We start from the raw sequence: 20,300 nt of genomic DNA on the forward strand, positions 1-20,300 counted from the left end.
CGTGTCCAGAGGGCAGACAGGGTGCCGGGGGGCGGGGGAGGAGGGTGCCCTGAACAGTCGCAGGGACCGCAGGGCTGGCTACGTGATGAGAGGGGCGGCCTGGATGCCACGGTACAGAAAGGATCCCTCGCCCCCCGCACTAGACACGTTCCAGGAAAGCATCTCCACTTACACTGGCCGGGGGCCACCCCGGGACATCCGGGGCTAACGGCGCATTTCTTCCACCGGCCATAACTGCATCGGACTCCAGGCTCCAGCCCCCATCCAGTGGGTGCAGGGGGCGCTGGGCACCTTTCCAGCCCTGGCTGAGAACTGCTGGGTGACAGTCCCCGACCACACGCCCCAAACCCAGCCTCTTCCTCGGTGAGCTCCAGTGACAAGTGCCCAGCCTTCCTTCTCCTCTTTTTTCCTTTTTTTTTTTTTTTTAAATCGTAATTGAATTACAACGTTGTGTTAGTTTCAAGGCCTCTGTAATGAAACGTCCTCAGAGGTGGAAACCTACTTCCTCTTTCAATACTGCAGTCACCTCGAACTTTGAATATCTCCAATTCCGGGACCTGAGGGGACAGGGGACAGAGTAGCAAGGGGACAGGACGTGATGGCCTTGGGACAGGCAGGCCAGGGTGACCCAACCCCAGGCACGCCTGGCAACCTCTCTGCCTGTTTTCTCAAAACGTCGGGTCCCCTGGAAGGACTTAATGAAACGATGAACACCAGGTTCTGAGGCCGGAGCTGGGCACACGGTGGGCTCCCTGGACTCAGCCATAGACCCAGCTTTGGGGACAAGCCACCCTCTGTCCCTCACAAGGAACACGCAGTGGGGCCCAGGACGTTGGGTTCTAACATCAGGAAGGCCGTGATACAAGACTGTGAAAAAATGGGCTCTCTTGCGCACCCACACCCTACAGCAGCAATGACTTACACGCTTCACAGCCAAAAGGTAGAAACGGCCCAAGCGTCCACTGACGGATGAACGGATAAGTATGGTCCATACACACAGTGGAATGTTATTCACCGATAAAAAGGAAGGGAATTCTGACACACACTACGGCATGGATGAATCCTGAGGACGGTATACTAAACGAAATACGCCAGACACAAAACGGCAAACCCTGTATGACTCCACTTACAGGAGGTCCCTACAGTCAAATTCACAGCGACAGAAAGTAGAATGCTGGGTGCCAGGGGCTGAAAATAGGGGGAAATTATGGGGAGTCGGTGTTTAATGGGGACAGAGCTTCAGTTTGGGAAGATGAAAAAGTTCTGGAGATGGAGGGTGGTGACGGCTACACAACAACGTGAATGAACTTAGTGCCACTGAACAGTACACTTAAAAAGGGTTAAAATGGTACCTTTTATGTTATGTATATTTTACCTCAATTTAAAAGAAGAGGGAAGAAAAAGTGGATCCCTCCCAACAATACTGCAGTCTGGAGGCCAGCCCTGCACCTGGAGATAGCCACAGCCTCCCTGCCGCCCCAGATCCCAGGAGCAGACCCCACGCACAGCCATCTTTTGATCCCCAAATCCTTAGCTTAACTCTGTGTAAGAAGCAGACGCGTGTTAACACCTTCACGAGCAAAGGACTTGGAGACGCACCCCGCCCGGCCCCACTCCCCATTCCAAAGATCCCCTCCAGTCGCTCAGTCCCGCTTAGAAAACAGACCAAATTTCAGCAATTATTTTTACTATATAACGAGTTACAAAGAGTCTTCTAACCAGCAAAGAGCTTTCCAAGGCAGAAAAGGGAAAGAGGAAAAGAGGATTTTTCACAAAAGTTCTCGCATATTCTAGAGGCACGTACGTGAACTGTGTGAGGGGGTGTGCGCAGCAGCCGTGGGCTCCTCTCTCTGGTTTCCTGGGCCAGTGTCACAGAAGGAGGACAGAAAGGCCAGGGAGGTCCCTTCCGGTCAAGGCCGTCTGCCACGGTTATGTTCACGGCCGAGGAAGAACAAAAGGCCCTGGTTTCATAGGAGTGGAGGGTCGCACAGGTGGGCTTCAGGGCACAGGTGAGCCACGCAGGTGCGTCCTTACTGTGAGCCCGTAGCTCCTCCCAGGGGCCCCAGAGCTACCACGCGGGTCATCCGCTGGCCTGGACACGGGCCGTGGGCCAGAACAACTGGTGGCAGATGGGGGTGTGGGGTGCAGAGACGAAGAGATGCTTCCAGGAGCCCTGCTGCCTGGTCTCAAAAACAGGGAGCGGGGAGGAGAACAGGAACGACATTTTCAAAGCAGAGAAACTGGGTCACATAAAAACAGAGGAATTTCCACACCGCCCTTGCAACATCAAAGATAACACTAAAGAGGGCCTAGGATCTCTTGGCTTTAATAGATGAGAGATGCTCTCACAGACCCACCCAGACGGCACATTCCACGGGCCTGTTAAGCCCCGAGGAAAACAAGGAGGGTCTGTGGCCACGAGCCCAGGGCTCGGCTCTCTCTGTGCCACGGCGGGCGTGTGGCCTCCGGCAAGTCCCTTCACCTTGCTCAGCCTCAGTTTCACCGTCTAGAACGCGGGGGTAGCAGCGGTACCTACCTCACAGGGGCTTCTGAGGAATCAGTGAAGTTCACCCAGGGAAAACCAGGGAAGGCTTCCTAGAGGAAGCAGGAATCCTGGAAAAAGGGACTTTGGGACTCCATGCAAAGCCTGTGGGTGACTGATCAGAGCTGGGGTTCCGGAAGCCCTCCGTGGCGGCCACGTCCATGCTGAACCACAGCGGGGTTCAGTGAGGCCCCTTTGGAGCTCCGCTATCGTTCACGGCCTGGGTTCCCTGAGGGACACGGCCCCTTCACTGAGGAGCCTTCAGTGGAAATCTGATTTTGGTCTTCTGAGGGTGAGTCCAGGGTCTGGAAGGAGGGGCTCCCCTTGGACCACAGCTTCTCCCCGAGCACCCCACTCTGCCAGGTCAGTGGCTTTCCCCTAATCCCAGGAATGTCTTGGTTTTGAAAGTACTCGTCCATTTGCCAGAAAGTCAGACACGTCAATGACTGGAAATGCCGACTATCTGTGTCACAGAGAAAGATCCGGGGCACCTGGTGTGCACAGCGGGTGTGGGCGTTCAAAGGACCTGGGGCTCGACGTGCCGGGGCCGAGGAGTCATCGTGGTCCTAAGTGTCTGCCCTTGTCCACCCTAAACCCTACAGCCAACGTGTTCCCAAGGCACCCAGGTTCACCTCCCCGCGGTGACACTCTGGGCCGTGGGCCACACGGGGACAGGGGGGTGGGTACGTGCCGGGAGGGAGAGAGGCTGGAGGAGACCCAGGGAGAGCGCGTGACAGCTCCAGTGCCCCTCTGGGGACAGCCACGCCTCGCTCAGCCCCGGGGCGCAGCGTAGGCTACGCAGAGCACGGTCGCCAGATCACAGGAGCTTTTCCAAAAATGCTGGAAATTCTGGGTTTTGTGTAGAATCCCCCAGTTTATAAATGTGAGCAATAATTCAAGTTCTGCGGGCCAGCCGGGGGCCGCCGGTTCACAACCCCCGGTCACGGTAAAAGTCTAACCCACGTCCCTGCCTGTCAGCGGGAGAGGGCCACTAGCGTTTCCTGAGCACCTACGACGTGCCCAGCACCTTCTCTGTCTTCTGTTCATCTAATCTCCTAACAAGTCTGTGAGGGAGTGGCTGGTCCCGGCTTGGTCAATGCTGGGCCAGCGTCTGTCAGATGTGAAGGCATCTGATATACACCAACCATGAGTCCTAGAGTCAGGACTGAACCCAGTTCAACCTGGTCTTCACTCGCTATGCTCAGCTGAGTCCTACCCACCTTCAAGCCTCAGCTTGCTGGCCGCCTCTTCCAGGAAGCCATCTTGGGTACTCCCCTCCCATCCCAGGCTCCCCTCTGCCCAGCTCACATCATGCAGCCAGCCCTGTAACCACCTCTTTCCTGGACCGTCTGCCCACACCAGTGCTAACTCAGCTCCTGCACATAGTAGGTCTTTATATCTGAGGGGCGGCCCAACGAAGGGCTTAGAGACTGGGAGCCAGGCTGCTGGTTTCAGATCCCAGCTCAGCCGCTGAAGCTGGGTGATCCTGGGCAAGCTACGTATTTGCTCTGTGCCTCAGCTTCCGTCTGTGAAATTGGGCCTGACGCAGTCCAAACACACCGAACCACGTCTGGCGTGCAGTACTCGCTCCGTCAGCGTCAGCTTCCAGCTTCTGCCGAACAGAAGGAGACGCGTGTGCTTCCAAAGCCCGTTCTCTTTCCATCACTCCACCCAGAGACCGGGCAAGGTTTAAAACACACACCACCTCTCCTGATTGGAACGACAAGTGCATAAAAAGGAGGAAAGAGAATCCAAATCTAAAACCTCAAACGTCTCACAAACAGCCTGCCACTTCTACCCCAGGCCGAGCGCAAAGTTTCCATCCTTGATTTTGTTTTTGAGATCTTTTTCTTTGTATGGGTTTCACTTATTTAGTTATATTTAATTTATTTATGCCCAGGCTCTTTCCCCCTCAAAAAAAGGCTTTCAGACAGTTTTTTTTTATTATTAGGAAACACAACTCTGAAAGCAGCCTGCTTTAAAAGAGCAAGGCTACCCGCGAGGGAAAGCAGAGATCGGAAAACACAAAGTCTTCTCTCTCCGCGACGGGTGCCAGGGCAGGAGGGGGCAAAGATGGGGTGCGGAAAGCTCCCTGGGGCTCACCTGCGGGGGGTTCAGCGAGGATTAAAAAGACCCCATGGCGGGTGAGCCGCGGCCCTTGGAGGCCGAAGCAGTGACAACACCAGAGAAAACCCAACGAAAACAGCCGCGCTGTCCCCACCCGGCCCCACAGCTGAAAGAAGAACTTGGCAACGGCAGCAAAGCTGCCTCAATTGTGGACGCTTAACCAGCCCTTTTCAAGACGTACGCACTTCCAGCTACAACTGATCCTACTCAAAGAAACGGAGTGGCCCTCAGAGTTGCCAGGAAAAATAAAGGAGGATAAAGGAAGGAGTGTCCCCACGTGAGTTCACGGCGCCCAGACCCCGGGCCCCTGCCACCACCCCGCCCCGGGCTGGGGAGGGGGAGTTGGGATCAACTCCATGTGTGCGAGAAGGACCTGACAAAATCCCTGCTAAAGGAGGCTTTCCAGGCTTCCCCGGGGAAGGGAGAGCTTTCTGTGAACCTCCACCACCCATCTGCACTCAGAGGGATCGCATCTCTGCAGAAGTTACAAGTTATCAGAATAAATTCATCAGCCATGAAGGTCTTCTTAACAGAGCAGTTCTTCTAAAAATAAACCAAATTGTACTTCATGTAAAGATCTCACAGCTCAGGGGAGTGAAAACAGGGCCCAAATAAGATCTCAACAATGATATCCACAGACCGGACAGCCGTGGGGTGATGCTGCAGGACAACCCTTCCTGACGTCCAAAGACGAGGTGATCCAACGACCTACCAGTCACAATTCAAACGCATCATCCCTGTAAAGGCCTTGAGATGCGAGGCCCGGCCCTTCCCAGGTCAAGACTCCAGGCTCCGTCTCCCAGATTCCTGGGATTGCAGTGGATGGATGACCGCGTCCTGCCCAGGGTAAAAGGCAGGGAGGGCTATAACCACCTTGGACACAGCAGCTGCCCTTCCTGACTGGGATGTGGGGAAAGAGTGAAACTACTTGCAGTGATCCACGTAGCAAAACATACATGAAAGAGCGTCTTAACCTGTAGAGTGGCAGATCTGCTATGTTTTTACTGAGGAAGAGACTCTGGCCTTGCCGTGGGGATGCCAGCCCGTAGTAATGAGCTCGGTATATTTATGTACGTTTAACTCACTGTAATTTCTCGGCGGAAGATAAGATTCTGAACTGCTCTGACAAGACCATGGGAACAAGAAAGCACCGTGACTGTGAGGGTCACTCAGCTTGAATATCTGATTTATGGTGTTTGCTCTGCTGGGCCACGAGATTCCACGCCATTTCTTGAGATGAAATAAGTTGAGAGGCTAAAATAAGTATGTGAGCATTTCAATAAGGCAAAATGCAAAGGAGGTCAACAGGCGTTACTGACCCCGCGTGATGAGCTGACGGCTGAAGATCTGTCCTGTTCAGGCAGCAGGAAGCCTCGGGCTTCACAGGATGCCGATCTAATGAACACTGGCTAGAGGCCGACAGAGCCGGCCCTGGTGCTGGGGGAGTCCGGCACAGGGTGCAGACATATGGAAGGAGGTGTCCTGGCCACTTCCACCCAACAGCCTGGCCTGGCCCCGGGCACAGAGAAGTCTCTTGAGGAACAAACGCACAATGAATTAAGTGCAATACATGTGAGGGTGTTGACTACACAGCATACAGCATCTTAGTTCCCCTACCAGGGATTGAACCCATGCCCCCTACAGTGGAAGTGCAGCGTCTTAACCACTGGACCACCAGAGAAGTCCCGGGGTTGACTTTTAAAAAGCAGGTTTCAAATAATACAGCAGGATATTTATGTAAAATACAGAATCAGAAAACTCAAAACTGGGAATTCCGTGACAGTCCAGTGATTACAACTCTGAGCTTCCACTGCAGGGGACGCAGGTTCGATCCCCGGTCGGGGAACTAAGATCCTGTAATGTCTTGCGGCACAGCCAAAAAACAAATAAATAAATACTTTTTTAAAAAAAGAAAACTTAGAACTATGTATTTTTATGTGTACACAACGAAATTCAAGGGAAAAGGAATGAAAGGATGTGCCCCAACATGACAAGAGTAGCATCTCCCCTGGGGGGATGAGTGACGGAAAGAAAGGAGGAGACTGGGAAGGCTTTGTCATGACTGTGTTCATATGTTACTTGTGAAAATTAAAATAAAGTTAAAAGAATAGACAACAAATAGATGCTCTACAGCAGGGGCCCAAGGGAGGTGACAGCCAGCTCTACAGGGAAGGAGGCCAGAGGGGGCAGCAGGTGAGGCTGCCCGTAGAGCTGAGCCTGTCCTGAGGCACTCAGCCCCTGCGTAGGTTTCTAAAGGCAGAGACGCAGGATTCAGAGCCCAGGCCGTGAGCCGTCCAGGCCTGATGGTCCCTATCTGCCTTAGGTGAAGCCTTGGCCTGGAAACCTCAGACCCTGGGCTTCTTGCGGGAGGGTCTGCAGGGAGAGAGACGGTATGCCTGCGGCAGAGATCCCAGGGGAAGTCCGAGGGCCACACGGGCCACGCCCGAAGCAGTGAGTTGGCGGCGTGGAGTCACTGACCTCCCCCAGGCAACTCCATCCTCACCTCCAAGTTCAGGAAAACCGCTGCTTCTAATGCAAGGGGCATCCGCACAGCTCAGAGCCTAGGAGTCGCCTCCCCTCAGGACCATTTTAGCCCATCCGTGCTTTCACTGAGCAGCTCAATCCGTAGCGTCTGTCTCAGGTGACGCTGAGGCAGTGCAGTGCCGCCTGGGTGCGCCTGGGGAAGCTGTGTGAGGGGAGCTGAGGGAACCCAGCACGGGAGTCCTGTAGGGCAGGAAAGGACCAGGTCTGGGACAGCACCCATGAGCGACCCCATCACCATGGGGGCCTCCCTGTCATCTCCCCTCCCATCACCAGCGGGAACCAGCCTGGGAGCCTTGGCTAACCATTCCTCCTCCTAAACACTCAGCCCAGACTCCAAACGTCAAAGCACTTAGGCTCCCGGGGGCTAACAGGCGGATTCTTACCCAGCAGGTCTGGGGAGGGTCCAAGACTCAGCATCATTAACCAGCCCCCAGGGGATGTTGATGCTGCCCCACAGACCACACCTGAGTAGCAACAACTTAGAAGACATTCCTACGCCCCTCTGCTCCTGAAACCCAAGCTGGTAAGCGACTCTGTGCTCCTTTTAGAGATCGACACAGGGGCCACGTTTCAACAACTCCCAACCTGGCCAGCACCCGCCACGGCTCCGGTTTTCAAGAAAGAAGGACTGGGCGCTCACCTCACACGCTATCATGCTAAGCTCCCACGACAGGTGAGGTCTTCCCTAAAAGACTGAGTCACACCCAAACCGGCCCAGCTGGTCAGGGATGGCTCCAACCCCCTTGAGGCCTGCGGTCCCCCAAAACTACATAATCTCTCAGCTTTTGGGGGGATCAAAGGAAAGCACAGACCACTTTCTGCCTGTGGGGAGAATCCAGAATTCCATTCTTTCTCCGTGAATCCGTCATCACTCTTTTTTTTTTTTTTTTTTTGCGGTACGCGGGCCTCTCACCGTTGTGGCCTCTCCCGTTGCGGAGCACAGGCTCCAGACGCGCAGGCTCAGTGGCCATGGCTCACGGGCCCAGCCGCTCCGCGGCATGTGGGATCTTCCCGGACCGGGGCACGAACCCGCATCCCCTGCATCGGCAGGCGGACTCTCAACCACTGCGCCACCAGGGAAGCCCCCTGTTACCACTCTTGAGCCAAATGCAGAGCTGCCCTCTCGGCAGTAAAACTAAATGCTTTCACTGGCCACCCTGGCTTCTCCCAAGACCCTCTAGTTTAACACGCTGGTTCCCATGTCCCAGCAGAACGGGTTCAACAGCAGAAACGGCTCTGGGATGCAGGAGAGCTTGGGCTTTTCCCGGCAGCACTGCCAGCCTCAGGGGACACAGTGACAACCTAAAGGGAAAGAGAAGCTGGGAGAGGGAACCACACATCACAGCCCCGACCACCCAAAACGACTCATGCAAAATGATAACTTGATTCTAGGACCAACATGTACGCAAGTGCAAAGAGGAAAAAGGTAAGGACCAAGATGCTAGACCTAGGACCAGCCCCTGCAGATTTTGCATCTCGTGTCCCGTCCTTAGGGCAACCAGGGGATCTCTCACCAGGACAGCCAGTCGGCCTCCCGCAGACTCTGCCGTGGCCTCTTCCCACCCCGAGCCAGCCTCTCCCCTTCTGCAGGAGACCAGCTGGACTCTGCTGTCCCTGCTCGCCAGCATCCACGTGCCCTTCCTCTGGTCAGACAGGACTCAGCATCCCAGACCTCAGCCAGTGGGCACACTGCACTCTCCAGCATACAGTCAGGGATGGGCTTGGCCCAATTAGAGCCAGCAGAACAAGGAGAGTTTCCTAGGAATGCAGAGTGACAGGCACTCTTTCCCTCTGGCCTTGACCCAGAAAGGATGCAGGCGGAAGCTGCCCCGTTGTCTTACCAGCACACAAAATCTGGAAATGAAGGCACTGGGTCCACAGAGCTAAGAGGACAGATCCAGCTGTCTGCTGGATCAAGCCTTACCTGAGGCTGGCAGCCTCTGGACGTTTCTGTCAAATGAACCAACGAATGCCATTTTGTCCTTAATCCACTTTGAGTTGGGTTTTCTGTCATTTGCAGACAGAGTGGCTGGCTGTCACTCCCTGGGATAGAGCACCCCAGAGCTCCTACCGGCTCCAGGGTATAACCCAAACCCCTCAAAGTGGTACCTGAAGACTCTTGATGAACAAACCCCACCTCTCATCGACCCAGATGCAGCTCCCACGCTTCTGCATCACCTTTCAACGAGGCCATTCCTTTGCCCCCACTATCCCCACCACCTGAAATGCCCTTTTCATTATATCTAGCCAATTCCACCCGTTCCCCAAGATGCTTCATTAAAGCGTTCTCTGTAACCCCACCCCCTGGGCAGCATTAGGGCCCTTCTTCTGGGTTCCCACAGCTCCCTGTGCACGTGACAGCTACAAACCCTTATCCCCCGACAGGTGGTGGGGTGTGTCCTATGCCCCGCCCCCGCCGGGTGGCCAAACGCATGCGACAAACATTCACAGAATGAATAAGTGACTGTAAATGCGTTTACGTAGGCAAAATGGAGCCGAAGAGAGAATTCAGGTAAGAGACACAAAGTCAGAAACACTAGGAACAGGCCGTTCTTGCAAAACATGCCACCTCCAGCCACTCGGGTGGACAAGAGCATTTCCATTAAGGCTTCCATTAGCCTGGCAGTCGTGGGTCACCAAGAGCCCAATTACTGCAATGGGGCCGTGCGGAGGGCGAGGCCTCGAGAGCAAGGACTCTGCTCTGCAATTAGGGACTTACTGGGACAGGCTGCCTCTGGGGCAACATTCCCAAACCTCGCCCACTGGAGCAAGTTCCTGCCGGCCAAGGGCGGGGTGGAGGGGTGGGGCACCAGGAAGGAAGCGATCCCCCCGGTTCCCGGACACTGGGTCTTCCTAATACCAAAGGCTGCTTAGGTCTAAGTATGGAAAGGCTGGGGCTCAGAAGCCAACATCAAACGGATGATTCCCTCCGGCCAGAAGCAATCCTTTTCCTCCCCTTTGCCCTGCAGTGATCAGAAAAATGTGAGAACCACAGAAAAACGAATTGTCTGTGGGAAGGAGAACAGGAAGAAAGACTTCTAGGTGATCCTTCAATGTCAGGTTTACCAAATAAACCACCCGGCGAGCAGAAACCAGGACACCGGAGGGGCTCCGGGCTTCTTGCTCTAAAAAGAATGACTGATCCTTTAGGGACGAGTGATGATTTGGTCGGTTTTTCAGACGGAAAGCAAGTGGGTCAACTTATTCAAGTCACCTCTCAGAATGCATCAGGTGGAAAGAATCCCTCGGGGGCCTGAGACTGGGGATCGATCTGCGGACGGCCGGGTGTCTGCTACTGGTCTCCCCCTCCTCCGATCCATCCGCCACAGTGTCTCCAGACTTCGTCCCCGGAACGCAGGCTGTGGGGTCTCTCCTCTGCGCACGGACTGTCCTGGCACTCCACCGCTCCCAGAACAAAACCCACACCCTTCCCCTCGCATCCCACCCCCTCCTCCAGTGCAGAGCTCAGGGCCAGGCTCGGTCACCCCTCCGGGCCTTTGCCAGCCTGCGCCCCCTCCAGGAGCTCCATGTCCAGAGCCTGAGCCTGGAGGCAAAGCCCGCTGCAAACGCCCCCTCTTCCGTGGCCCTGTCCCTCCTCCAAACCCCTGGCCCAGCGTCGCGGACGGTGCAGACAGAATAGCGGAGAGAACAGAGGCTTTGGAGGGCTATTACGAAACATCCTGTGACCTTGGGCTTTAAGTCCTTCGTCTTTCTCCATCTCTCCTCTGCAGAGGGGTTAGAACCAGACCTGTCGTCATGACAACTAATTTAACAAGATGGTGCCTCAGGCAGTAGTCACGTGGTAAATGCTGGGTCTCTCCCTTCTTGTCCCACCACCCGCACTTCCGGTGCTGGGTAACCGGAAGCGCTTGGTGTCCCAGAGTCACTCGACAAGTTTGCAGGCGCACCAGGCACGGTCGGACAGCCCCTGAGCGCCCACGTTTGCCAATCGAGCAGATGTGCCATGTCTCACTGCTAGATTATAAACTCCCACAAGGGGGCCTCCCTTGTGGTCCAGTGGTAAAGAATCCGCCTTCCAATGCAGGGGATGCGGGTTCAATCCCTGGTCAGGGAACTAAGAGCCCACATGCCGCGGGGCATCTAAGCCCGCGCGCCACAACTACTGAGCTCGCGTGCCTCAGCTAGAGGGCCTGCGTACCACAAACTACACAGCCCACACGCTCTGCAACCCACAGAGCGCCACAACTAGAGAAAGCCTGCATGCTACACTAGAGAGAATCCCGTGCGCCGCAACAAAAGATCCCGCATGCCGCAACGAAAGATCCCGCATGCCTCAACGAAGATCCCGCGTGCCACAACTAAGACCCAATGCAGCCAAAAATTAAATAAATAAATAAATAATATAATAAATCTTAAAAATAAATAAACTCCCAGAAGGCAAAGCTCAAGTCCTATCACCCCTGTGCCCCCAGAGGTGGGCCCCGCACACAGAGGAGACCCTAGAAAAGTGTGCTCACCTGAACAGAACAGAATCGAACCAAATTCCAAAAGCCTGAGCTATCTGCCAGCATCAGGGGTGAAACAGCCTCGCTAATTAACTGCTGGGATGACAAGGGGCCACGCATCCCCAGGCCACCAATTCTCAAAGAATCCAGACGTTGAAACACACCCTCCCAACTGCAAACCAGGCATATCTAACCTCGAAGACCCTGAATGTACAGCTCAGACATCACCACAAACACCTCGCCAGTCGCTGAGCATTTAAAACAGACACTGTAACGAGGCCAGCAACACAGCCTGACCCGAGCCCCCCACGCCCATCCTGAAAAGTGTGAGGTGCCCCCCAGAGTTGGCCAGCAGAGAGCCAGGCCAGCTGCCATCAATGGGACCAGTGACCGGTGTCCAGGCAGGAAGCTCAGAGTCTGCAGGAGGCTCAGAGCATTGCTTCACTGACTCGGAGTGAAAGGAAAATGCAGCCGCACCAGAGGCAGAGGGGGCCGATCAGGCCAGCTCAGGAGAACATGCCTGTCCGGGGATGTGCAAGGGCACCGGCCGCGCCGGGGACCCCGAGGGCCACCATCGTGCAGCGGGCTCTCCTGGAGCCCCCGGGCGCGTGTGCATTACCCCACCCCTCTGACGAACAGCTGGACCACACTCGTGAGGCCAGTGTCCCCCGAACCCTCGGGTTTTCTCAGCCCCCTTAGCTCAGCTTCCTGGCAATCACGGCATCCTGGCCCCATTGGTCCTAACCTGACGGTAGATCCTTTGATGTGAGCGCTCTGTTCCCTGGGTTTGGGAACGGCCTATCTGCCACATGTCTACCAATCAATCGTGCTGGTTCTAAGTGAGTAGATGAAAGCAATTTCAGTCACTGGTCATGAAAATCTATCATTAGTTAATGATAACGGAAAAAGAGTCTAGAAAAGGGGCATCTGCCTGCCAATGCACGGGACGCGGGTTCGAGCCCTGGTCCGGGAAGATCCCACATGCCGCGGAGCAACTAAGCCCGTGTGCCACAACTACTAAGCCTGTGCTCTAGAGCCCGCGAGCCACAACTACTGAGCCCACGTGCTACAACTACTGAAGCCCGCGTGCCTAGAGCCCGTGCTCCACAACAAGAGAAGCCACCGCAATGAGAAGCCCGCGCACTGCAACGAAGAGTAGCCCCCGCTCGTAGCAGCTAGAGACAGACCGCGCAGCTACAAAGACCCAACACAGCCAAAGATAAATAAATACATTTTTTTTAAAAAAGAGTCTAGAAGAGGCAGAAGGTGGGAGCAGAGGGGTGCTCTGCTCCCCTCTGCTCAGAATTATCAAAAAAAAAGCCACATCTCTTTTATATATAGTAGTGTGTATCTGTTAATCCCAAACTCCTAATTTATCCTCCCCCCCACCGCCTCTTTGGTAACCATAAATTTGTTTTCTATGTCTGTGAATCTGTTTCTGTTTTGTAAATAAGTTCATCTGTATTATTTTTTTAGATTCCACATATAAGTGATATCATATGATATTTGTCTTTCTCTGTCTGACTTACTTCACTTAGTATGATAATCTCTAGGTCCATCCATGTTGCTGAAAATGGCCTGAAATCAACACAGTATTGTAAATCAACTGTATTTCAATTATAAAAAAAAGTCACAGTGATGTCTTGTGTTTGTCGGTCACGGTTCCGGCCCCTTGGAGCCGAGCTGTGTGATGTGTCCCACCCATGGGGAGATGCAAAGAAACCTCAACAGGACCCGCCAGATGAGGTTAACACCCTCAGAGAGAAATGTGCTTCATAAGAGAAAACAGAAACAGCAGTGGGAAAAATAAGTCTGCTGAAACAAGTTGGGCTGCTTCCTGTGCTGTGAAACTCGTATTAATTAGCCTGATCGTTACTGTCCCATCGTATCCAGGCAAGCCCAAAGTGTGCTCTGCTGAGAAAATAAGAAGATTAAATCGTTAAGTCATTTTAAGAAAAAGAACCGATTCTCTGTGCACCTGCGCCGAAACAAACGCTCCACCGGGAGACAACTTGGGACCCGCAGGCGGGAAACGCCAGGAGCACGGCGCCCTCTAGCGGCCCATCTGCCCCTGGAGATGCGAGCCAGGCATGGCCTGCGAAGGTTTCATCTCAACAAGAGAATCTGCTGCAGGGCAGAGGGGTGCCTTCCAAAGGGAGGCGGCTTTGGGGGCGCTTGAAGCCACGTGCCCCTGGGGCTGGTGGCCCCACCCGGAATGGATGCGACACTCAAGGGAACAAAGTACAAGGGCCTTCGGCACCCACTGGGGTTCCCGGGGATGGGCCTTTGGAGGGAGGGCCCCAAAGGAGCAAGTGGGAGCCACAGGCATGTGGAGACTCCCTCCCTGCCAGCCAGGACGAAGCCAGGTTCCCCAGCCCCCCCGACCCCCGGCCCCCACTGCGCTCCGTTCCATTCCATTCCCTTCCTTCCCAGCCTTACCACGTCTGAGGCCCGCTTGCGTCTGTGCTACCGGATTCGTGTCCATAGCTCCGTAAGGGCAGGCAAAAGGCCTGCCTGTCTCCCCAGCTCCCTGCACAGGGCGCAGCCCACAGGAAGCAGTCAGTGACACTTGGCGAGTTAATGGTGAATAAATGAATTCATGCATGAATGAATGCATGTTGCAGAGCTCTAACATTCCTTTCTGGTGTTTCTTTTTGGAACTCCTAAGAGCTCTTTTCTACTTCTTTGGGGGCCTCTGTGGTAGGCTGAATAATGCCCCCTGTCTCCCAAAGATGTCCACGTCCCAATTCCTGGAAACTGTGACCTTGCAAACAAAAGGGACTTTGCTGATGTGATCGAGTGAAGGATCTCGCGATGGGAGACGATCCTGGATTATCTGGGGGGACCCAGTGTCATCACAAAGGTCCTTATAAAAGGGATGCGGGTGGGTCAGAGTGAGAAAAAGGCAACGTGACAACACAAGCAGGGAGAGACTGGAAGATGCAGGGCTGCTGCCTTTGAAGATGGAGGAGCCTCTAGAAGCTGGAAAAGACGAGGAAAAGGATCCTCCCCTGGAGCCTCCCGAGGGAGCGCAGCCCAGCCGACACCCGGATTTTAGGACTTAGGACCTCCAGAGCTGTAAGATAGTAGGTTTGTGCTGTTTTAAGCCACTAAATCTGTGGCAATTTCTTACATCAGCACATTAGCAAACCAATACATTCTTTGGCAGCACCTGCTCCGCCCAAGGCACCAGGCTAAGCTCCGAGGGCACAACCATTACTGGAACCGGCACAGCCTTGGTCCCACGAGCAGCAGAAGCAGAAGCACAAAGAACGCATCCGATCAACAGCGAGGATGAAAACACAACTGTCCCCACGTGTCACTCCCGTGACAGTGAAGCCGGGGAGGCTGGCTGCTTGATGGCGAATCCACTAAAATGTACTAAGTTAGGTGCAAAAAGAGCAGGACAGCCTCACGATCTGCAAGATCGGAAGTCGCTTCTCCACCAGTGGCTTCTCAGCCCAGCCACCTCAGGCGAAGGCTGAGTCGGAGGGGAGGGGGTCAGACCCCCACCACGCTCCTCCTCGGCCTGGAGTAGCCAGGGATGTGCCAATGGCTTGACCTCTTCAGCGACGCTGTGTTCCACAACCCCTCCCAGCCCTGGACCTTTGTGTGTCCTCTGTCCCGGGAACACCTGGCTTCTCCATCCTGCCAACGTCCTTCCAGGAATCAACCCACCAGGTCGTCAGGTAGCAGACTGGTCATTTTCAAATGCTTGCAGGGTCCACAGGCTCTTGCGCCTGGTCATCATTCAAGTCACTAAACACAGTAAATACCAGCCCAGACGTCAGAGTCATCGCCAGGGCTCTGGACCCGGGCAGGCATCTACAGTACACCTGGCGCGGTGAGCACGTTAGCAAACCAATGGGGAAAAGGATGCTCATCGCAGGAAATCAATTCCCTTTTGCTGCGTCCAGATACCTCCCTCCCTTCTCCCACGTGTGCCCCGACAGAGAAGGCTAGCCAGGGAAAAAGGCGGGGCTCGCTCGGTAGTGAGGATCCAGGTCTAACTACCCATCTGGGTGTGTGACCTTGAGCAAGTTCGCTCCTCCCAGGGCTGGTCTGGCCATCAGTAAAAATGGGGACACCACCTTAAGGGAGGGCTTCTCTGGAGGGAGGGGACAGACCTGCCAACCATGTTTGACAGCATCGCCTCTGAAGGATGCAAGCAGGATGTGCAGGGTGTAGGGCCAGGACCCGGGGCCCGAGCCTGGGACTCCAACTCCCACCACGCAGCTCTGCAGGACAGCCCTCGACTTTCAAGGACCCTGCTGTGTGTACTTATGTCACAACTAACGGCCTAACAAGCCCAGGTATCTTTTCACCGCCCATCAAACGACTGCTTCCCCAGCTGTAAAGTTTAACTACCTGCCCATATTCTCTCTGACTTTTAAAGTTGTGAGCAGACCACCTTCCCATCAACGCAAAGAAGCAAGGAAGCCCTGCAGTTCCCCAAACACCTGGGCAAGTTCGTGGCCCCCAGGTGTCCACCTGATGCCTCCCTTCTCATCCCCCAGGAGGACCCCCGCCAGGCCTCGCGAGCTGACTGCAACCTTCTGTGGGTTGCCCCGGCGCTCTGGGAGCAGGCAGGTCTGGAAGAGCTCACCATGCATCATAGGGTGAACTGTATCCCCCAGAAAGACATGTCGAAGTCCTAACTCCTGGTGCCTGTGAATGTGGCCCTATTTGGAAATAGGGTCTTTGTAGAGGTGATCAGGTTGAGATGAGGTCAGTAGGGTGGTCACACTGATGACTGGTGTCCTTAAAAGAAGAGGGAGGGAAGACGGCCACGTGAAGACAGAGGCCAAGACGGGAGTGGTGCAGCCATGAGCGAAGGAGCGCCCGGAGCCGCCGGGAGCTGGAAGAGGCGGGCAGCACCCTCCCTGGGGGCCTCCAGAGGAACCACAACCCTGCCGACACCTTGATTTGGGACTTCCGGCCTCCAGACTGTGAGAATACATTTCTGGGACATCCCTGGCCGTCCAGAGGTTAAGACTCTGCGCTTCCATTGCCGAGGACCCGGGTTCAACCCCTGGTCAGGGAACTAATATCCCACAAGCCACTGCACGGCAAAACGAACGAACAAACAGTATGAGAGAATACATCGCTGTGGTGGAAGCCACCCCATCTCTGTGCTTTGTTCCAGCGGCCCCAGGACACTAAGACCCCAGGCTGCTCCAGGAGGGCCCCTGGCTGCACAGGACAGTGGCACCCAGCACGGTGTCGTATCACAACCAACACGGACAGTGACAGGCCTGGGACGGCGGCCAGGCCACCCACGAGCCATCCACGAAGGCGCTGGAGATGGAGGGGAGGGAAAGGGCCGTGAGGCGTTGACCTGCCGTCCTGTGGGGCCGACAGGTCCGTGAGGGCTCCTGACCCGTGTCACCCCCTGAAACGGGGCAGGCACCTTGGCTGTTCTACCTCACGGGCGGCACACACTGCAGGGATTTAAGGGCATGTGCATGGATCACCGAGCAAACGTGTGTTTCTGACCAGGCCTCTGGCCAGTGTGGGACTCACTGACCCCTCCCGCATGGAGCCAGTCCCACAGGGCGAGGTCCCAGGGTCCAAAACGTATCCCGGGCACCACTGCGTGTAGCCCTGAGCACTCGGAGGGCACTTCTGTGTCTCACCAGCCCCCCAGGGTCTCCAGGCCTGAACGAGGTGAACACAGGGCATTTCTGGGCAGACGGGCTGGGTGGGCTCCGGGCAGGCTCACAGGGTGAGGACTGCGGATCGGTGGCAGTGTCTACAAGGACAGGAGTCCTCCTGACTCAGCTGCGTGGAGGCCGTTCCTCCAGGGAGGCTCAGCACTGTCCCCCCTCCTCCCCCCGCTCCCTCTGCAGCGCCCTCTCCAGGCTCTGCCCTCCGGGCCTCAAGGCTCCAACCTTAGGGGGTCTGGGGTCCCACCTAGGCTCAACCTCGCATCCCAGGTCAGCACAGCCTGCCCTGCACACCTGCCAGAAAGGCAGCAGGTTGCTCAGGAGCTAGAGGTGAAGGATAAAGAAAGAGTGCTCATCCAGACAGTGGAATGTTCTCCAGCACTAAAAAGAAATGAGCTACCAAGCCACGGAAAGACACGGAGGGGCCCAACTGCATATTACCAAGCGAAGAAGCGAATCTGAGAAGGCTACGTACTGTGTGATTGCAACTCCATGACACTCTAGAAAAGGGAAATCTATGGGGACAGTAAGATCAGGGGTCGCCAGGGATTGGGGGAGGGAGGGACGAATAGGGAGAACACAGAGGATTTTTACGGCAGTGAACACAGTACACCCTGTATGTTACTGTAATGGTGGATACATGACATTACACATTTGTCCAAACCCACAGAATGTACAACACCAAGAATGAACCCTCGTGTCAGCTATGGACTCTGGGTGACGCTCATCTGTCAGTGTAGGTTCACTGATGGTACCAAGTGCACCACTCTTCTGGGGGTAGGGAGAATCGGGGAGGCTGTGCACGGGCAGGGCGGGGAGGTATATGGGAAATCTCCGCCCTCTGCTCAATAATGCTGGGAAACTCCTAAAACCGATCTGAGAAGTAAAGTTTATTATTATTTTTGAAAAGAGCAGCAGGGGACCCCTTCCGGGTCACAGGGGGTGCAGGTGTGTGTGTGTTCTGGGCAGATCCTGGGCACCCAGGTACCGAGGGCCCTGGAAAAAAATGCTCAGTGGTCGCCAGGAGTCCTCCCTTCCCTTGATCCCCTACTCCTGGGGTGGGAGGTCAGGTGGGGTCTGGTGGAGGTCCTGCTCCTGGGGTGGGAGGTCAGGTGGGGTCTGGTGGAGGTCCTGCTCCCGGGGTGGGAGGTCAGGTGGGGTCTGGTGGAGGTCCTGCTCCCGGGGTGGGAGGTCAGGTGGGCTCTGGTGGGGGTTCTGCTCCTGGGGTGGGAGGTCAGGTGGGGTCTGGTGGAGGTCCTGCTCCTGGGGTGGGAGGTCAGGTGGGGTCTGGTGGAGGTCCTAAGGACACTGTCCATGGAGGCAGCCTCCTTCCAGCTCCGTAGTTCTCAGCCAGGGATAGTTTGCCCTCCAGGGACATGTGGCAGGGTCTGGGGACACTGGAGGCAACCACGTCCGGAGCACGGGGTGCTACTGGCATCTGGTGTGTAGAGGCCAGGGGTGCTGCTCGACACCCTGCCGTGTCCGCCACCCCCCACCCCACGGGGAATCATCCAGGGCAAAAGGTGCAGGGCGCTGGGGTGGAGGAACCCTGCTGGACCCGACTCGGGAGCCCAGAGGCTGGACAGCTACGGGCTCCCGACACTGCACAGCCGCGCGGCACCCACAGGGAGTCCAGCACCTTCCTTCGCACCTTCACACAGGCCGGAAGCCCACGGCACCACGGCCTTACGCTCCCCGCTTCCTGGGGTCAGCATGCGGCTTAAAGCCCATCCCGGCTGTCCTGGCTCCGCCAACCTACGTGCTAACTAAGTACAGCGCGGGCACCCTTCAGCCTCAGGACCAGGGCTGGGCAGGGTCCCCGTCCCCAGAGCCTCCAGCCCCCAGGGAGCCCACAGGGTGGGTGTCCTTGGCACAGAGGGCAGCCTGGACTCCTCTACCCCTCCGCTTTCCGGCCCGGTATGGACACGGGGTGGGGCCCGAGGGCAGAGGCAAGCCCCGCAGCCGCGTCCACCCACCTTTGGTACCTGCCCTGTGCCAGGCACTCGCAGACGCTCATCGCCCACACGCCCTCTCGAGCCGGGCCGGGGGCTGCAGCAGGCAGCTGGGGGGCACGGGGACCCGGCAGCGAGCGATGCTCCCCCAACCTGCACCCCCCTCCTTCCTAGGGGGCGAGGTGCTAGCAGGGGTCCTCGCTGTTCTGCACCACAGGCCAGGATCAGCCCGCCCTGGTCCTCGATCCCTGCGGCTGCAGGCAGCTCAGCTGCTTGCCTGAGGCCCTGGCCTCCCACCTCTGGTTGCCCTGGCAACTGGGCACCCTCCCTCCCAAGGAAGCCACAGGCTCTGGCCGGGTGGGAGCTCTGGACACTGGTGACAGCGGGGGGTAGGCGTGGACAGCCGGACCAGCCAAGTGTGAGCCAACACCCTGAGCGGCCCGGACAGCTGCTGCCCGGAGGTTCCACTGACCCGAACACGGGGTCACAGAGCTAAGGTCACAGACCTTCTTCTGTCGGCATGGCTTCCCCAGGTCAACAGAGTGGACCACAGAGCTCAAAACAACAGGGCTTGTCCCAACGGGGCCAGGCTTCCTTTGGTCCATCTGCCGGAAGCCTCGCCCCAGCTTTGAACGACCAGCCCCTTCTCATGCTTCCGGGAGCCCTTCCTAAACACCCACCCCAAGTCCCCTGGGTGACTGGCACAGCACCCCACTTCGTTCCTGCCCCAAAGTCATCACTCTGTTATTTTATGTTTTGATAAATTGTCTGTCTCGGAAACCCTCCTACACCGTTGGCGGGAAGGTAAGTTGGTGCAGCCGCTATGGAAAACAGTATGGAGGTTCCTCAAAAACCTAAAAATAGAGCTACCATATGATCCAGCAATCCCACTCCTGGGCATATATTCGGACACAACTCTAATTCAAAATGATACATGCGCCCCTATGTTCACAGCAGCACTATTCACAATAGCCAAGACATGGAGACAACCTAAGGGTCCGTC

The 20,300-nt window shown here is 56.0% G+C and overlaps 1 protein-coding gene across 8 annotated transcripts in view; it reads right to left on the reverse strand.

Moving 5' to 3' along the window:
• Positions 1-20,300, reverse strand: part of PARVB (parvin beta) — a 238,171-nt gene that overhangs the window by 182,573 nt on the left and 35,298 nt on the right. The window contains exon 1 of one of the 8 annotated variants that reach the window (XM_060166935.1): positions 19,331-19,448. The exons of the other annotated variants lie outside the window; for them this stretch is intronic. The gene's annotated coding sequence lies outside the window, so the exon portion shown is untranslated. Of the gene's footprint in view, positions 1-19,330; positions 19,449-20,300 lie in introns of those variants that run through there. 8 annotated transcript variants of the gene reach the window in all.

The sequence above is a fragment of the Lagenorhynchus albirostris genome, chromosome 11 (genome assembly GCF_949774975.1).
Source record: "Lagenorhynchus albirostris chromosome 11, mLagAlb1.1, whole genome shotgun sequence".
NCBI lineage: Eukaryota > Metazoa > Chordata > Mammalia > Artiodactyla > Delphinidae > Lagenorhynchus > Lagenorhynchus albirostris.